This window comes from Onychomys torridus, chromosome 3, assembly GCF_903995425.1.
Source record: "Onychomys torridus chromosome 3, mOncTor1.1, whole genome shotgun sequence".
Classification (NCBI taxonomy): Eukaryota; Metazoa; Chordata; class Mammalia; order Rodentia; family Cricetidae; genus Onychomys; species Onychomys torridus.
In genome coordinates this window covers 92,387,162-92,401,370 of record NC_050445.1, presented here as the reverse complement: position 1 = coordinate 92,401,370, position 14,209 = coordinate 92,387,162, and the positions used below count along the sequence as shown (strand labels likewise).

Sequence of the window (14,209 nt, the reverse complement as noted above, 5' to 3'; positions counted from 1 at the left end):
TTCTGCTTATCATGTATGCATGGGGTTGCAAATCAAGACCTGCACTTCACACTCCAGGGTTGTTTCTGCAGTTTACCCTAAAAAGCTGGATGACTAGTTTAGGTACTCCTGGCTAAACTGGAACAAAAGAGCCGACAACTGTTCGCCAGGCTCTGTGATTCTACTTCAAAACATCTTGATTTATTTCAGCTTTAGGTTGTAGCATATAGTACTATTTTAGTATTAAAGCACACCTATGAAATAAATGTGTAAGTCTGGTTAGATTGTAGGTGAAGAAGAAAAGAAATATCTTCAAATAATACACATTAACCCTCAAGATATGTATAGTATTAGTAAGTGAATAACATAAGCACAAGAATGCCTTTGTCAGTGCTTTATTATACAGGAAGATGGCCAGGGCCAGGTCAGATTTAAATGTAAAAGATGCACTTTTCACTGATCTGGATCTCCTCAGTGCTGAGACATAGTCCTTATCCACTGTCCTGACATATTGGTTTATATATTACTGTAGCATAGACCTAAGCCAGCATTTATGTTCTGCCCAATTGCATTCCACCAAGATTCTTTATAACAGGAAACTAAGTATCTGTTGAACACATGAACATATTCCTGAAATGAAAAAATTTCTAGATTCAGAAAATTTAAAAAGCTTTTGACAAATAAAATCCACTGCTTTATTTCCCAAGATACAGCATTTAATGAGTGTTGTAAGTATCAACCAGGCAGGCACAGATACTTTTTTCTAGAAAGAACTCTTTCTATGTCAGCTGTTTCCTCTGCATGGGAATGACTGAGGGACTTTAATTCTGTAGAGGGTGAGATCCAGGTCTCAGAGCACCTGAAGCTGTGAGTGCAGCAGGGCTTAGCAGTGTAAGCAATGAAGGCATTTTCAGAGTTCTCATGGCCCTGGCCGGGGCTGCTGAGGATTTCTCCTCTGAAATCTCCACAATCTTCTCCAGACATAGAATTGTTCTCTTTCTTCATTTCTTTGTGTTATTTTTGCTTATTTTATATTACTTCATTTCCTCTTTGTTCTTTCTCTGTGGTTAAAATACTTAAAAGCATTAGTTTTGGTGAGTAAAGGAACTATCAAATTGGATTCACCTCTCATATTCCCTCTTATGGGACCTAATGAAGTAAGCATGAAAAAGAAGTAATCATCATGGCAATAATGTTAGTTTTAATGGCTTCCATTATTGAGTTTTCCTTGAATATTAAGCAATGTGCTGGTAAAATGCTTTACAGGCATTATCTACAAGTGAGAGTCTCTTGGTTATATAGATGATAAGGATGGATCTCAGTCTAAGGTAGAGTATAGGAGCTCATTCCTAGAAATGATGAGAGTGAAATCTTCACCAGAAATGACTCATGTGGCTTAAGGTAGGAAATAACCTTATTGGATATCCTTCCCACCCAGCTTGTATTTGGGTTGCAGGATATGAGTTTTCAAAATATTGATAAGAGGACAGATAGCCTATCAAGACTTTCAGAGCTGTAAGTAGTAAAGTTTCAAGCATGGTGCTCACTCTTGATCATGGTGAAATGTTGTAATCTAGACCCTGTAGCCATTTTTCAAAAGAAAATACACAGGGTGTACTGTAAGAGCAGCCCAAGCCAAGGACTTCTGCAATTTCAAAATTAGAGAATTGGAGGCAATGCACTGATCTATGGGTATAGCAATGTGTCATTAGGAGTTATTTTTATCACTATATTCATTTGTCAAAATAATAGTAATATGTTTTCTCCTGAGCCAATGACCTATATAGTTTCCAAGTTCTTTGCATCATTAACAACATAATATATGGGTTCCATCTCATGAACGTGGACTTAAATCCAATGTTTAAAAAAGTGGTTGGTTAGTCCCTACCATTGGTGCCACTATTATATCAGTAGGTATAGCTTTCAGGCAGGTTGTTATTACATCTCACACAGCTCAGTGTTCCTAGATGGATAAGAGTGTTGATTAATTTAACCTCTAGTGCTTGTGTAGAACCTTCTAGCACTATTACTGCTAGCCAGTACAGCTGAAACTTCCAGTTCAGTACCAGCTATATTTCTCCATGTTCATTACTGCAAGTATGTAGTTTCTTCAGCAAAAGGGTCTTCTCAGCAATAACCAATAACCAAGGGTAACCAATAGCATTGGTGATAGCCTGTAGTTTGTGGGGGATATAAGGAGCCTCTTTGGGCAATGACTCGAAAAGATGTAACTCACTTCTGGTATTGAGAGTTTTATTTGGTAGCATATGATTTCTAGTTGAGATATTCTCTCTTCCATTATATGACAACTCCATTTAATTTACACACACACACACACACACACACACACATAAAATGAAACTTATAGAGTAGTAAGTTTCATATAGGTATTAAAAATCCCTTAGTTATCCCTCCCTACACACTATCCTCTGCTCTGGCCTCCCATCTCCTAACTATTTTAATTCTCCTCTTCTGATTTCCCTCTTATCCCTTAAAAATTATAGGCAACAGATTTAATGGTTTTGTTATAATTTCCATGCCTGATATTTTCATGTAGAAACCAGCACTAAGTAATGTTTTATGGTCAGACACCCTCTCTGTGTTGATTCAAAGGCCTAGTTCAGGCATTTTCTAGTACTTTGCTTCTGAGACTGACACTTTAATTGCGAATTAATTAACCCTAGTCTTGACACAGTGCAGGTTCTGATCCAGTGAGTCTACATGTTGTGTTTCTAATAGGCTTTTCTGAGAAGATTCCATAGCTAGTCCATGGACCACTCAGCAGCATGATTTTAACTGTCTCCTGCACTTTGCAAAGTCTCTGGTGCTTTACCTGTTTATGTCATTCTGCCCTTCAGCCTTCTTACCTAGCTGTTTTTCTTAGCTTCCACTAGAATGCATTTAGCTCATTCGTACAAAATATTATGTCTCCACTGAGAATAGCCCACCATCCACCTCACATTTGAGCCTGAAGCAGTGTCCTTAAGGTACTCTTCACCCTGATTTATTTCATTGTTTTGTGGCCTTCCAGGTCTCTAACCGATTTGTATATTTTTATTGTCTCATAAAACTCTTGTCTAAGTCCTAAGGCTGAAGTTATATAGCTGGCCTTTTAATGATGATCACAGAGTCCAAGAAATAAAAGGGACCATGATTTTAATCCATGACTCTTGATCCCAAAGGTGTAATATGAAAGCAAACACAATCGCTAATGTAGATTTGGTTTACGTCTCATAATCAATAGAAAATAACTAAAGAGTTAAACTCTAGGCAGATCCAGTCCCCTTCTCCCTTCACCCAGACTGAGCAAAGTGTCCCTGCATATGCCCCAGGCTCCAAACAGCCAGTTCATGCACTGAGGATAGGTCTAGGTCCCACTACCAGGCTGAGCTGAATCCCCAGGGGAGTCCTTGCCCTGGAAGAGATGAGAATGGGGGGGGGGTTGGGGGGAGGGCAGGGGGATGGGAGGATGGAGGACAGGGGAATCTGTGGCTGATATGTAAAATTAAACTAAATTGTAAAATAAAAAATTTAAAAAAGAGTTAAATTCTATGACACATATGGGAATAAATGAAGGTCATTAGTAGTTTGGTATATTACTCCACAAAATCTATGAATATCTCAAACCTCCATTAACATGTCTTCTTCAGTGGATCACAAGATGAAAATAGAAAGGCAGGAAAAAACACTGAGTTATCTGTATAAGTTTCCTTTCATCATAGATGGATGTCATATACTCCAAAAGACCCTTGTCATACCCACAGTGTCTCTCCTCATCTTGAAGAGAACTCTTGAGGAGTCAGAAATTCATAACTATACAGATATTGCTCATTTGGTAATTTTTAGGTTATAGATTTCAATTAAGTGCCAAAGTTTTTCGTTTGTTTGCAATTTCCCTTGGCTTGGAACTTCCTAATGTCAGCATTCTCATCAGAGAGAACTATAGCTCTGCTATTTATTGATGGTTAATAATTACTCTTCTCTCTTTCTTTGCCATTGTTCTTTCCTTTGTACCATTTCTCCTAATATTATTGGCCACAATCAAGTTGTATTGAAACTTCTTATTTGGCCTTGAGATGTAGGTCAGGGATAGACTCATTGTTAGCATGCAGAAGAGCCTAACAGTGCCTGAAATTTTTCTTGTGTTCATGAGATAAATTACTAACTTTTTGGTTTATTTGAATACATCAATACTTTTCTATATAAGTAGAGTGGGGATATGAACTAACAAAGCTCAAGTTAAGAATCCAGTATGTTTTCCATACTGCGACTTGAGTTGCTTTGATTGAGACAGTCATCCATTTATCTAATGCCATTAAAGGAAATTTTCACCATGGTTTGAGGAAATTACAAATTGATCCTAGGTCTCCATACATCCATTGATCAGAAGAATTGTTGTCATATGAGAAATTTCTTAATCTTTCCTTTATTCTTTCATGCCGTCTGTAATTTTCAGTTTGTTGCTTTTCTGCATAACAATCCAGAATCTCTCTGAAAATAGAGGAAGTAATACCTTACATTACATGGAGAACAGCAAGATGACAAACCAGAAATAAGACACTCAACATAGATTTTCTATAGAGTAATTGTTAATCTACTTTCCAATAATGTGAAACACTGATAATTAGTGCAATTTGCATGTAGATGCTAGCCATCATAAAATCATGAGGAACTCAAATGCATTAGAAAAATCATCATGTTGCAAATAAGATTACAAGGCTGGTGTCTAGGCACCACCTGCCTAATATATGAATTAGACAGAAATTCACAGGTTAATCAAGTTATTCCATGCATGTATTTTAATCAAGAGTTGTCTTTGTCCAATGATGGCAGGTAAAATTTATTGTGTTTGGATAAAAGACTCAACGCCTCTCCTAGTGTTCCCAAAGCAAACTGGCCTCTTCTGTACCTTGCCATATCTGTACTATATGCAGGCATTTGAACATTCAGTTCTGTAGGATGTCATCCACTTCCAACAACACAGCCTTTGGGATGTGAAAGGGAGGCTGTGAGGTGTCAAGCAGCAGGTAGTAAAGGCTGAAGCAACTTTGTGCTAAAAATTGCTGTGTAAAGTGTTGGTGTGACCAAGGCGAGAACTGAAGCTGCACAACCAGATGGTGTGGGATTTACACCCTGTAGAGCTACATCTTCATGATTTTCTTCCTCCCAAAATGAACCGGGCCAAAATGTAAAAGTTACCTAAGGTAGCATAGATGGCACCAAATAGAAATTTTTCATCTCTGTGTGAATTTGCTGAGTTAGTGGAGACATTAACAAGACAGAAAGATCCATCACCTAGTGTGAAAAGGCACAGGATTCTTAACCATTAATTTCCCACAATATTTTTATTTGGAATTATAGCTTCCCCTTGTTTTGTGAACTCAGTTTTCCTAAACCACAATTCACTATTTATAATGCAGTCACACCTGAAACAGGAGCTCTGTTTAAATGTTAGAGTCCACAGCCTTTCTGAAAGTCATCATAGTTTTCCCATAAGCAAAATGTAGACTTGATTCACTTCAAAACGGTGTCTTCTATTTCCATAAAAGCAGAAACTGAGGAAGACTGCCCAGTAGCCGTATAATACTGTTACTATTGTCATTAAAACCAAAACCAGAATTAAGAAGCTGATAAGTGTTAGATTATTAAGGTTTTGTCATCTAAGCTACAGAATATTGCCTCGAATCCATTGTTTCTTGCTAAGTGGTAGGTAAACATATAAAGGCAAAGAGGTAGAGAATCTACTAGTAGACTGAATGGATAATATATTACATTTATATATGCATTTTTAAAAGATTTTCTGTCACCAGGTGCCAGTGGCGCATTCATTGAGTTAGCCAACCTTTCTTTTTTCCGTCTTTCCTTCCCTCCTTCCATCTATTTATCGATCACTCGTTCCATTGATCCATTTTGTTTGCATTGCTTTACAGATATATCCAAAAATTAACTTGGTATGTGCACTACATTATACATCTCAGAACATTTTTACTGTTGCATCTGAAAATGCTTGACATAAAGTAGAAGAAAACCTATGAGCACTCTGCAATAAACTTGATAGGGATATATTCAACTCACTTGTTACTGAGCCCTATCCAGAGCCAGCCCCCAAGTGTAATTTAGCGGGCTCACTTTTCAAAATATTGCAAGTTCATTATGATTTTCCATATTCTCAGGATGTTGGGTCGCTTGAGACTACAGGGGTCCTCCAGCTTGTAACTAGGTAGCCCTGGAATGACAGTAACAGTGCTGATATTCAAGGTGATATTGCATCCATTTAAAGAGATCAGTGGTGCTATTTTTTAACATTGGCAAGCTAAGGCTCAGGGTAGTTATAGAATTTACACAAAGCCACAGAGCAAGAAATTTCAGCTTCAAATGTAGAACTAATAGTTTTTAAAATTGAAAAATATGAGAAATTTTCTTATGCACATATAAACCTCTGAGTGTTTTGTTGAAGTTGTTTGTCTCAAATTGCATTATTTTTACATTCTTCAAATACTTTTGATGGATACCTGGATCTAACTAAAATATTTTTAAACACCATCTTACATGCACACACACACACACACACACACACACACACACACACACACACACACACACAAGGTATAGAGAAGCCATAAACTAGGCTGGTGCTGGATCATTGGAGTTCTAAATCTCACATTTGGAGTATGTTCTAATCTGAAATTTGGAGCACTTTCCTAACTTTTGTGTCCCTTTCTTCTTGTGTACAGGTAAATCATAATCCATCCTTAGATGATCATTGTGAGGATTTAAGAAGGCAACACACATGAACTGTTTATTTTCATGTTACTTTACACATGTGACAATATACCACAGTCCTAATGTATTTGTCATCTGGCAAAGCATGAAATTAAAACTGTTTTATATGAATCCTTGAAGAAGATTAATTATATTGTCTCTACTACACCAGGAGGTTTTGTTACCTGAAAATTTTGTCCCCAGATTTGGACAACATCGTTCCTCATAACCATGTTACCGCCTGTTTGAGTTCTCTTGTTTTTGTTTGTTTTTAAGGCAGAATCTTCATATGTATCCCAAAGTGACAACAAATTTGTCATCCTTTTTCCTTAGCCCTAGGATTGAGACAATCACCAAAAAGCCCCTCCAAGACTTGCTTTTTAGAATAAAAACTATGCCTAGATAGACAGGAGTGAGGATGCCTTGAGATGTCCACCCTGTGCTAACATTAGTGCTAAGGCAGGCATTCCCCCTTGGGCTCCCTTGTCCTCTTAAGCAGAGCCCACAGCTAGTATTTTACATCTGGCTTCTGGTGAAGGAGTATCTCTGTCACAAGCTGGGCAAATTAGATGCTTTATCGAGGTAATTTGGTAGTTTGACTTGAAAGCATATAGTTTCTAACCTGGGAAAGTAGAATAGTTCCTGTATATCTTCTGCATTAGGCATTAGGGAATGCTGATGCCCAGGAGTGAGACATAGTACCCTGTAGAGACAGATAAATGACATGTCAGAAAAAAATTAAGGACTGAAGAACTGGGACATTTTGCAATGTACACCCACACATTGCATTCCCACCCTTCATTGTGGTTGGTAGTGTTTGTGTGCGTGTGCATGCATATGTGTGTTTCTGTTAACAAAATGGATGTAAGGAGAATAGGAAATTTAGTACAAGAAATGTAGAAACATCAGTTCCACATTTTAAGAAGTCCCCTAGCATCCTTCTTTAATTATTGTTATAGAGACATCAGAGATAATCATAGAAAGGGTCATGAAAGGCAATCTGAAGTAACTGTGGATTTATTGATTCCTCCATACACTCTCCATTTCTGTCAATGTGAGAATCTCTTATATTTTTATTGTGAAACTAGCCTTTAGCAGCTGAGTCATCTCTCTATCCCAATCTCCTCTGATTTCAGATATGCCACTGACCTGACCATTCCTCATACATCTTCTAGATACAGCAAGACTCCAAACTTCCCTTCACAGTACAACCTTAGATCCTTTTAATGTCCAATAGAGGATGATGTGAAACAAGAAATTTGTTTTCTTCTTCTCCAGAGTCAGCTGAGTTCTTGTTACGATCCTCTTTGCCACCCACAGACAAGAGTCTGACTAAGCATGAAACCCATCAAAAAATTACACAGTGAAAATTAGGCATTTGAAACCACCAATCAAGAAATAGTTCTTCAAAAAGAGTTTATTTTAAAGCTTGGGTTTCTGGCTGATGCCTATAAAAGGTTGTGAATTTAGTGTCTCTCGTGTATAATAAAGCTTTGTTTCTTAACATTGCATCCCAGAAATGAGGAGAAACAATGCTACCACTATATCAGAGCTAGGAATTACATTTTATAGTAGCTTAGAAGAGATAAAATAATGGTTACTTTGTAATTATATAAATGTTGTATTTTATTTTCTTTAAGCTCTCTCTCTCTCTCTCTCTCTCTCTCTCTCTCTCTCTCTCTCACTGTGTGTGTGTGTATGTGTGTGTGTGTGTGTATGTGTGTATGTGTGACATTTTTGTTATAGCATATGTGTAGAGATGAGATGAGACTACAACTGTTGGGTGTTGATTCTTTCCATCTACCATGTGTGTGCTAGGGATCGAACTCTCCGTGATGATCAAAGTCAGATTGTCAATCAAATTCTGGTTATCAGCCTTGGTGCCAGGCAACTTTACTCACTGAATCATTTTGTTGGCTTGATCTTTGTGTTTTAATCAAGTCTAGAGAACCTGTGTGAATAAAGAGACCTAAAAATGCATTAGCTTAACTTGAAGAGCAGTACATGTCTCTCAGATCCATCCAGATCAAGTGCTTCTGACCTTACCTGCCCTTCATGCATATTGCTTGAAGATGAAGAAACAGGGAAAAGGAGTGAGACTTTTAAATAGGCCTGGCTTGAACTTCATCTATGTGCCAGCACAACTGATATTAGTTCCCTAACTAGGACCTAAGGAGGTGAGGATATTGACTAAGTTTCCTGATGTTCTCTGCCTAAGAGGAAGTGGAACTGAATTGCTACAACGACCCAGCTTCTACTGCATTTAAGTAGACAGTCCTTGCATAATTAAGTGCCTTTAGGGCTTGTGGACACACAGCTCCTAACCTGTGTGTTAAGTGCAATGTTCTATGACTTTGAGCAGCTGCCTCCTATAGCTGTTTGGAAGACATGCTAAAAATGTGTGCTGTAGGCTCAGTCCCCAGTTCAGACCCCAGGGTGCAGTGTCTTTTCTAGAAATCTGCATTATTCACTCATGACTCTGGGGAATTTTGATCCAGAGAGTCTTGAAGCCACCCTAGCCATACTTTGTCTTCAGGCCACATGATTTTAAAGTTTCCGAGGAAGTACAAGAGGAGAAATGTTTTTGTGAGTAAATTTGAGTAGACATTTTGAACTAAAATAGCAAAGTAGACTACTTTGTACAGAGCATCGATGTTCATTTATTTATAACCCAGGCAATTCCCAGTCAGCAGAATGCTTTCTTTACTAATCTCAGCTAAATTGGAGACCCTGGTTGCTTATATACTGAGTGATGTAGCTGAGAGTTTTCCTGGCATGTGTCCACCTGCCCAGAAGTGGAGTAGTGGATAAGTCATGAGCTACATCTGTGTGCTCACAGAAATTCAGCTCATTTCCCAGGAGTTGGATAAGTTTGCCTAGCTCTGGACCTCATAGGCACCACATTGGCACCTTGTCTGAAATAGTTTGGATTTGTATCCTGTTGTATCTGTGTTTGTCGTATCTAAAGGGATAGAGTCTGCCTAGAATAAAAACCAGAGGAATCTTGTAGGGATGGAGTTTCAAAACTTATGTGTGTCTGTTTTAGACATTGCTTTTATTTAAAAATGCCTTTTTGTTATTAAAATTTGAAATAATATTGGGTTTTAAAGATAAATCATGAAGTGAATCATATTTTAATGAATATTTCCATATTTTGTTTCTAAGACTATTCATAAGAAGTTCATAATGATCACCATTCTTTTGGGGGGTTCTACAGGGTTTAGCCAAGTAATGTAAATGAATGGCATACTTTATTATCATTTTAACTTTTTTATTTATTTCTCTTTAAAAAAAAAACAGATAAGATCTCAGATATATCAAGTTGGCCTTAAACTTGATATGTAGTTCAGGATGATTTTAAAAAATAGATATTTTTTTCAGTACAGGCAAGTCCAGTCCCCTCCTTCCAGGCTGAGCAAAGTGTCCCTGTGTAAGCCCAAGGTTCCAAACAGCCAGCTCATGTACTAAGGACAGGTCCTGGTTGCACAGCCTGGATGCCTCCCAAACAGTTCAAGCTATTCAATTGTCTCACTTATCCAGAGGGCCTGATCCAGCTGGGGGCTCCACAGCCATTGGTTCATAATTCATGTGTTTCCATTCATTTGGCCATGGAAATGGAGGGGAGGGGATAGGGGAAAGGTGGGGGTAGGGGCAGGAGGGGGAGGACAGGGGAACCCATGGCTGATGTGTAAAATTAAAACACAAATATAATAAAAAAAGAAAAAAATAGACTTTTTTTCATACAATACATTCTTGTAATCAATGACTTTGAGCTTCTCAGGTCCCTGCCACTACTTCTGAGTGCAAGGATTTAAAGTGTTCACTACCGTGTTAGGCTTATGCCATGCTAAGTATTAAACCTTAGAGTTTGTGCATGCTAGGCAAGCATTCTAACAACTGAATGACATTGCCAATGTTATTTGCATTTATCAAACATAGAAAATGTAGCAATTTTGAGTTAAGTTTTTTTGTCACATGTATGTCTCCTTAGCTGGTTTTAATTAGTACCATGGCTTTTCATTAGAGACATAGGTATATTTTGCATACGTCACACAGAGATATTTTTGCTATAGATAAAAATTTACTCTATTATCCATTTGCATCTGGTTATGGCACAGCAACAAGTGATTCCAAGGTCTCACTGTCTTAGGACAACAAAGGTTGTTTCCTTTTGTGTCACCTGAGTCTAGAGTCTAAGAGTCATCTGCTGTTCAACTCCTTGTGACTTCCTGGCTTCATTTCTTGTGCTGCGATAAAATACCCTGGAAAAAACAATATCATATAAAAATAATTTATTTAGTGTCTTACAACCCCAGACAACAGTCTACCATTGCAGGGAAGTCAAGGCAATAGTAACTTGAAGCAGCTAGCCCTCACATCTCTGCAGAACATGGAGAATGAATATGTGCATGCCACTACTCCACTCTTAAACAGTCCAGGCCCTTATTCAGGGAATGGTGCCACCTACAGTGGGATGAGTGTTTCCATTTCAGCTAACATAACAAGCAAAATCCCTCATAGACATGCCTGATGGTGAACCTGATCTCACTGAGACTCCCTTCCAGGTGATTCTACATTGTGTCAAGTTGACAATTAAAACTACCTATACCATGACTTCTTGTTGATATTTTGGTAAAGATTGATTCTTACTTGGAACATGTCATTTTAACAATGGAAGAGAAACTTCCTTAAAAAGGCCTCTTCTCTTCAACAACAGTCTATGTATCATTCTGACGCCTGTTTCTCTTTTTGGAAGAACTCTTTTCCTTGAGATGAGCAAAGGAATCCCAAATACCCTGTCAGAAAGATGAATAGCAAGTACGTAATTTTCTATAATAGCAAACTTAAGCCTAGAATTTTATTTAATATCCCAAGATTAGACAGACTTATATACAGTAAATGGTTTATTATTTTGTTACACAACCAAGAAGAGAACAGAAAAAACAACGTATAGTGTAAAACATCATCCAGCTTGGACCTGGAGGAGCTTTAGTCACCAAAAATTGCTCCATCTAAGAAGAGCCTGTGTTACTCTTCTACAGTTGATTATTGTCATGATGAAAGTACATTCTGGAGCTGGAGACATGGCTCAGGGATTAAGAATACTTGTTGTTTTCTGCAGAGAACCCAATTTCAGTTCCTAACACCCATGTAACAGCTCCCAAACAATGGAAACTACAGTTGTAGACATTCTGATGCCATCTTCTGACATCTGTGAGAATTGTCCATATATGCATGCAAATAAGAAAAGTAAATAATGAAAAGTGTATTCTTAAAATTTTCTAAAAAAGCCAGAAGCTATTTGTTGGTCAGTTTGACAAAACTGTTCTCAAAAGCTGGGTCAAACAAAGCATGATTTAAAGGTACCTCTAGCCTGTGCACTGCTGTTAGAAGTCTTTCTTTCAAGAGTACTTTATTAGTTCTAACTTAAAAAAAAAAAAGAAGAAGTCTCATTCACTAAATGTTATTAAAGAACACAGTCTCAGAGACATCTAAGTTTATGGTTTATAGTCTTGAAAATATACTTCTATTAAATTTGGAAGTACATAAATTAATTCCCAGCAAGGCTAATTAAAGTAGCTCATTATAGGATCCTAGAGGCCTGCAGTACTAGACAAGAGCTTCTCAACCCTTCTGGAGTTTTCCATCTTTGTTTTACATACTTCTCAGAACTAATTAAGCATCTCCCCTTCTAGCCTAATTTACATCATTACTTTCCTTTAGCAAATGTTTTATGTCCCCAAAGTGAGGCTAAATCAGTCAGCTAAATACAACAAAGTTGTGGGAGAGTAAAGACTGGGGACTTATTAGGCATAAACACTGGTTCTGTAATGTTTGCATTTGATTTTGTCAAATCAAGAGAAAGATGAGTTGGAAAGTTAAATGACATATATATATATATATATATATATATATATATACAGTTACAGTTACATATACAGTTATAGTTACATACAGTTACAGTTACATAACATACACATATACATACATACATACACATATATATATATATATATATACACATACATACATACACATATACATACGTTGCTCCTACTAGTACAAACAATAATCAAGAGGCAATATATTTATTATAGCTATGGACAAATGGCTTGCTTTGTCTTGTAGGAAATTTTACATAAGTCTAGAAAGTTTTTAATTTTTCTATCACTCAGGATTGCAACCAGCTCCTTGGCAGGCTGGTTTGAGAAGATTGTGAGGGGGAAGATAGCTCAGGATCCATGGTGGAGCTTAAGATTATACTGTTCATCTTCATTAGCCACTGAATGAAACTAAAAACTGAAAAGAAGTCTGAGAATATAGGTCTGTCTGTGGGAGAGTGATTGCTTAACATGCTAGAAGCTTTGGTTCAATCCCCAGCACTGAAAAGTTTTTTCTCACACAGGAGAGAGAGGGTCAGAGACAGAAACAGAGACACAGATACAGACACAGAGTCAGAGGAACAGAGACAGAAATAGAGAGATATAGAGAGACACAGAGACAGAAAATGAGAAAGACAGAGAGATACAGAGAGAGCTCTTGTTTTATTTCTAGAATACTTGAAATCTCTAGTACCAACACAGTGACTGCAGATATTGTCCCTCTTGAGTCACACACCTGTGAGTTTATAAAATTCCCTTTGAATTTCTTTTTTCACAGCTTTTCATGTATCCTTGGCAACAACAACAACACCCATCATTTTACCACCAATTATAACATTGCTCTGCACATCCTCTCCAGCAGGATTCTGGCCAGTGGGTTGGTGTATTAAGTCTAGGCAGTAAAGGTGCAAAGTCTATGCTCTATTGACCCTGTTTTCTCTAATGCTTTTACAGTCTCATCAGCCCATGCTATCCAAAGAGACCAACCACTTGGGTCTGAGTCAGCAGCAATCTTCACAGTGTGCTCTTTTTAATAGTGTGAGGTTTAATAGAAAAGTATGAACACTTTTTTCTTCTAAAACCTGTTCTAAAATGTTAGAGAAAACACCTTTTATTTCTCAGAGCGTTTTCTTGGACAAGGTTGGCTTCCTATATCTGAAGAGAGAAATATAGATATGGCCATTCTCCAGAGAGCACACAGCTTTTGTTCAGGAAGTGTTGCAGGATGGAGGTACTTAGAACTCCAAACAGAAAATGGCTACTTAGATGAAAGATAGACTACAGCATTCATTTTCAAAATACACTAAAAGTTATTAGTGTTACAACTTTGTGTGCAGCCCTCTAACTTTTATGCCTAACTAACATTTTTATAACTTTTTTATAACTAGCTAACAGACTTCTAATTTTTATAAGTAACTTTCTCTTCAAGTATTTTAAACATTGTACTTCCATATGAGTTTTCTTTAAAGATGTAATTCTGTACTGAGGAAATATAAATGAAAATCAAATCGTAAAGGAAGAATAAAACAGAAGGAGGGAGGGAAGAAGGGAAGATGGAGGGAAAGAGGAGGCAAGAAGGGTCTTTT

The 14,209-nt window shown here is 37.4% G+C and overlaps 1 protein-coding gene across 1 annotated transcript in view; it reads left to right on the top strand.

The window, feature by feature from the left end:
• Positions 1–14,209, top strand: part of Cntn3 (contactin 3) — a 209,651-nt gene that overhangs the window by 33,616 nt on the left and 161,826 nt on the right. The window lies entirely within an intron of this gene.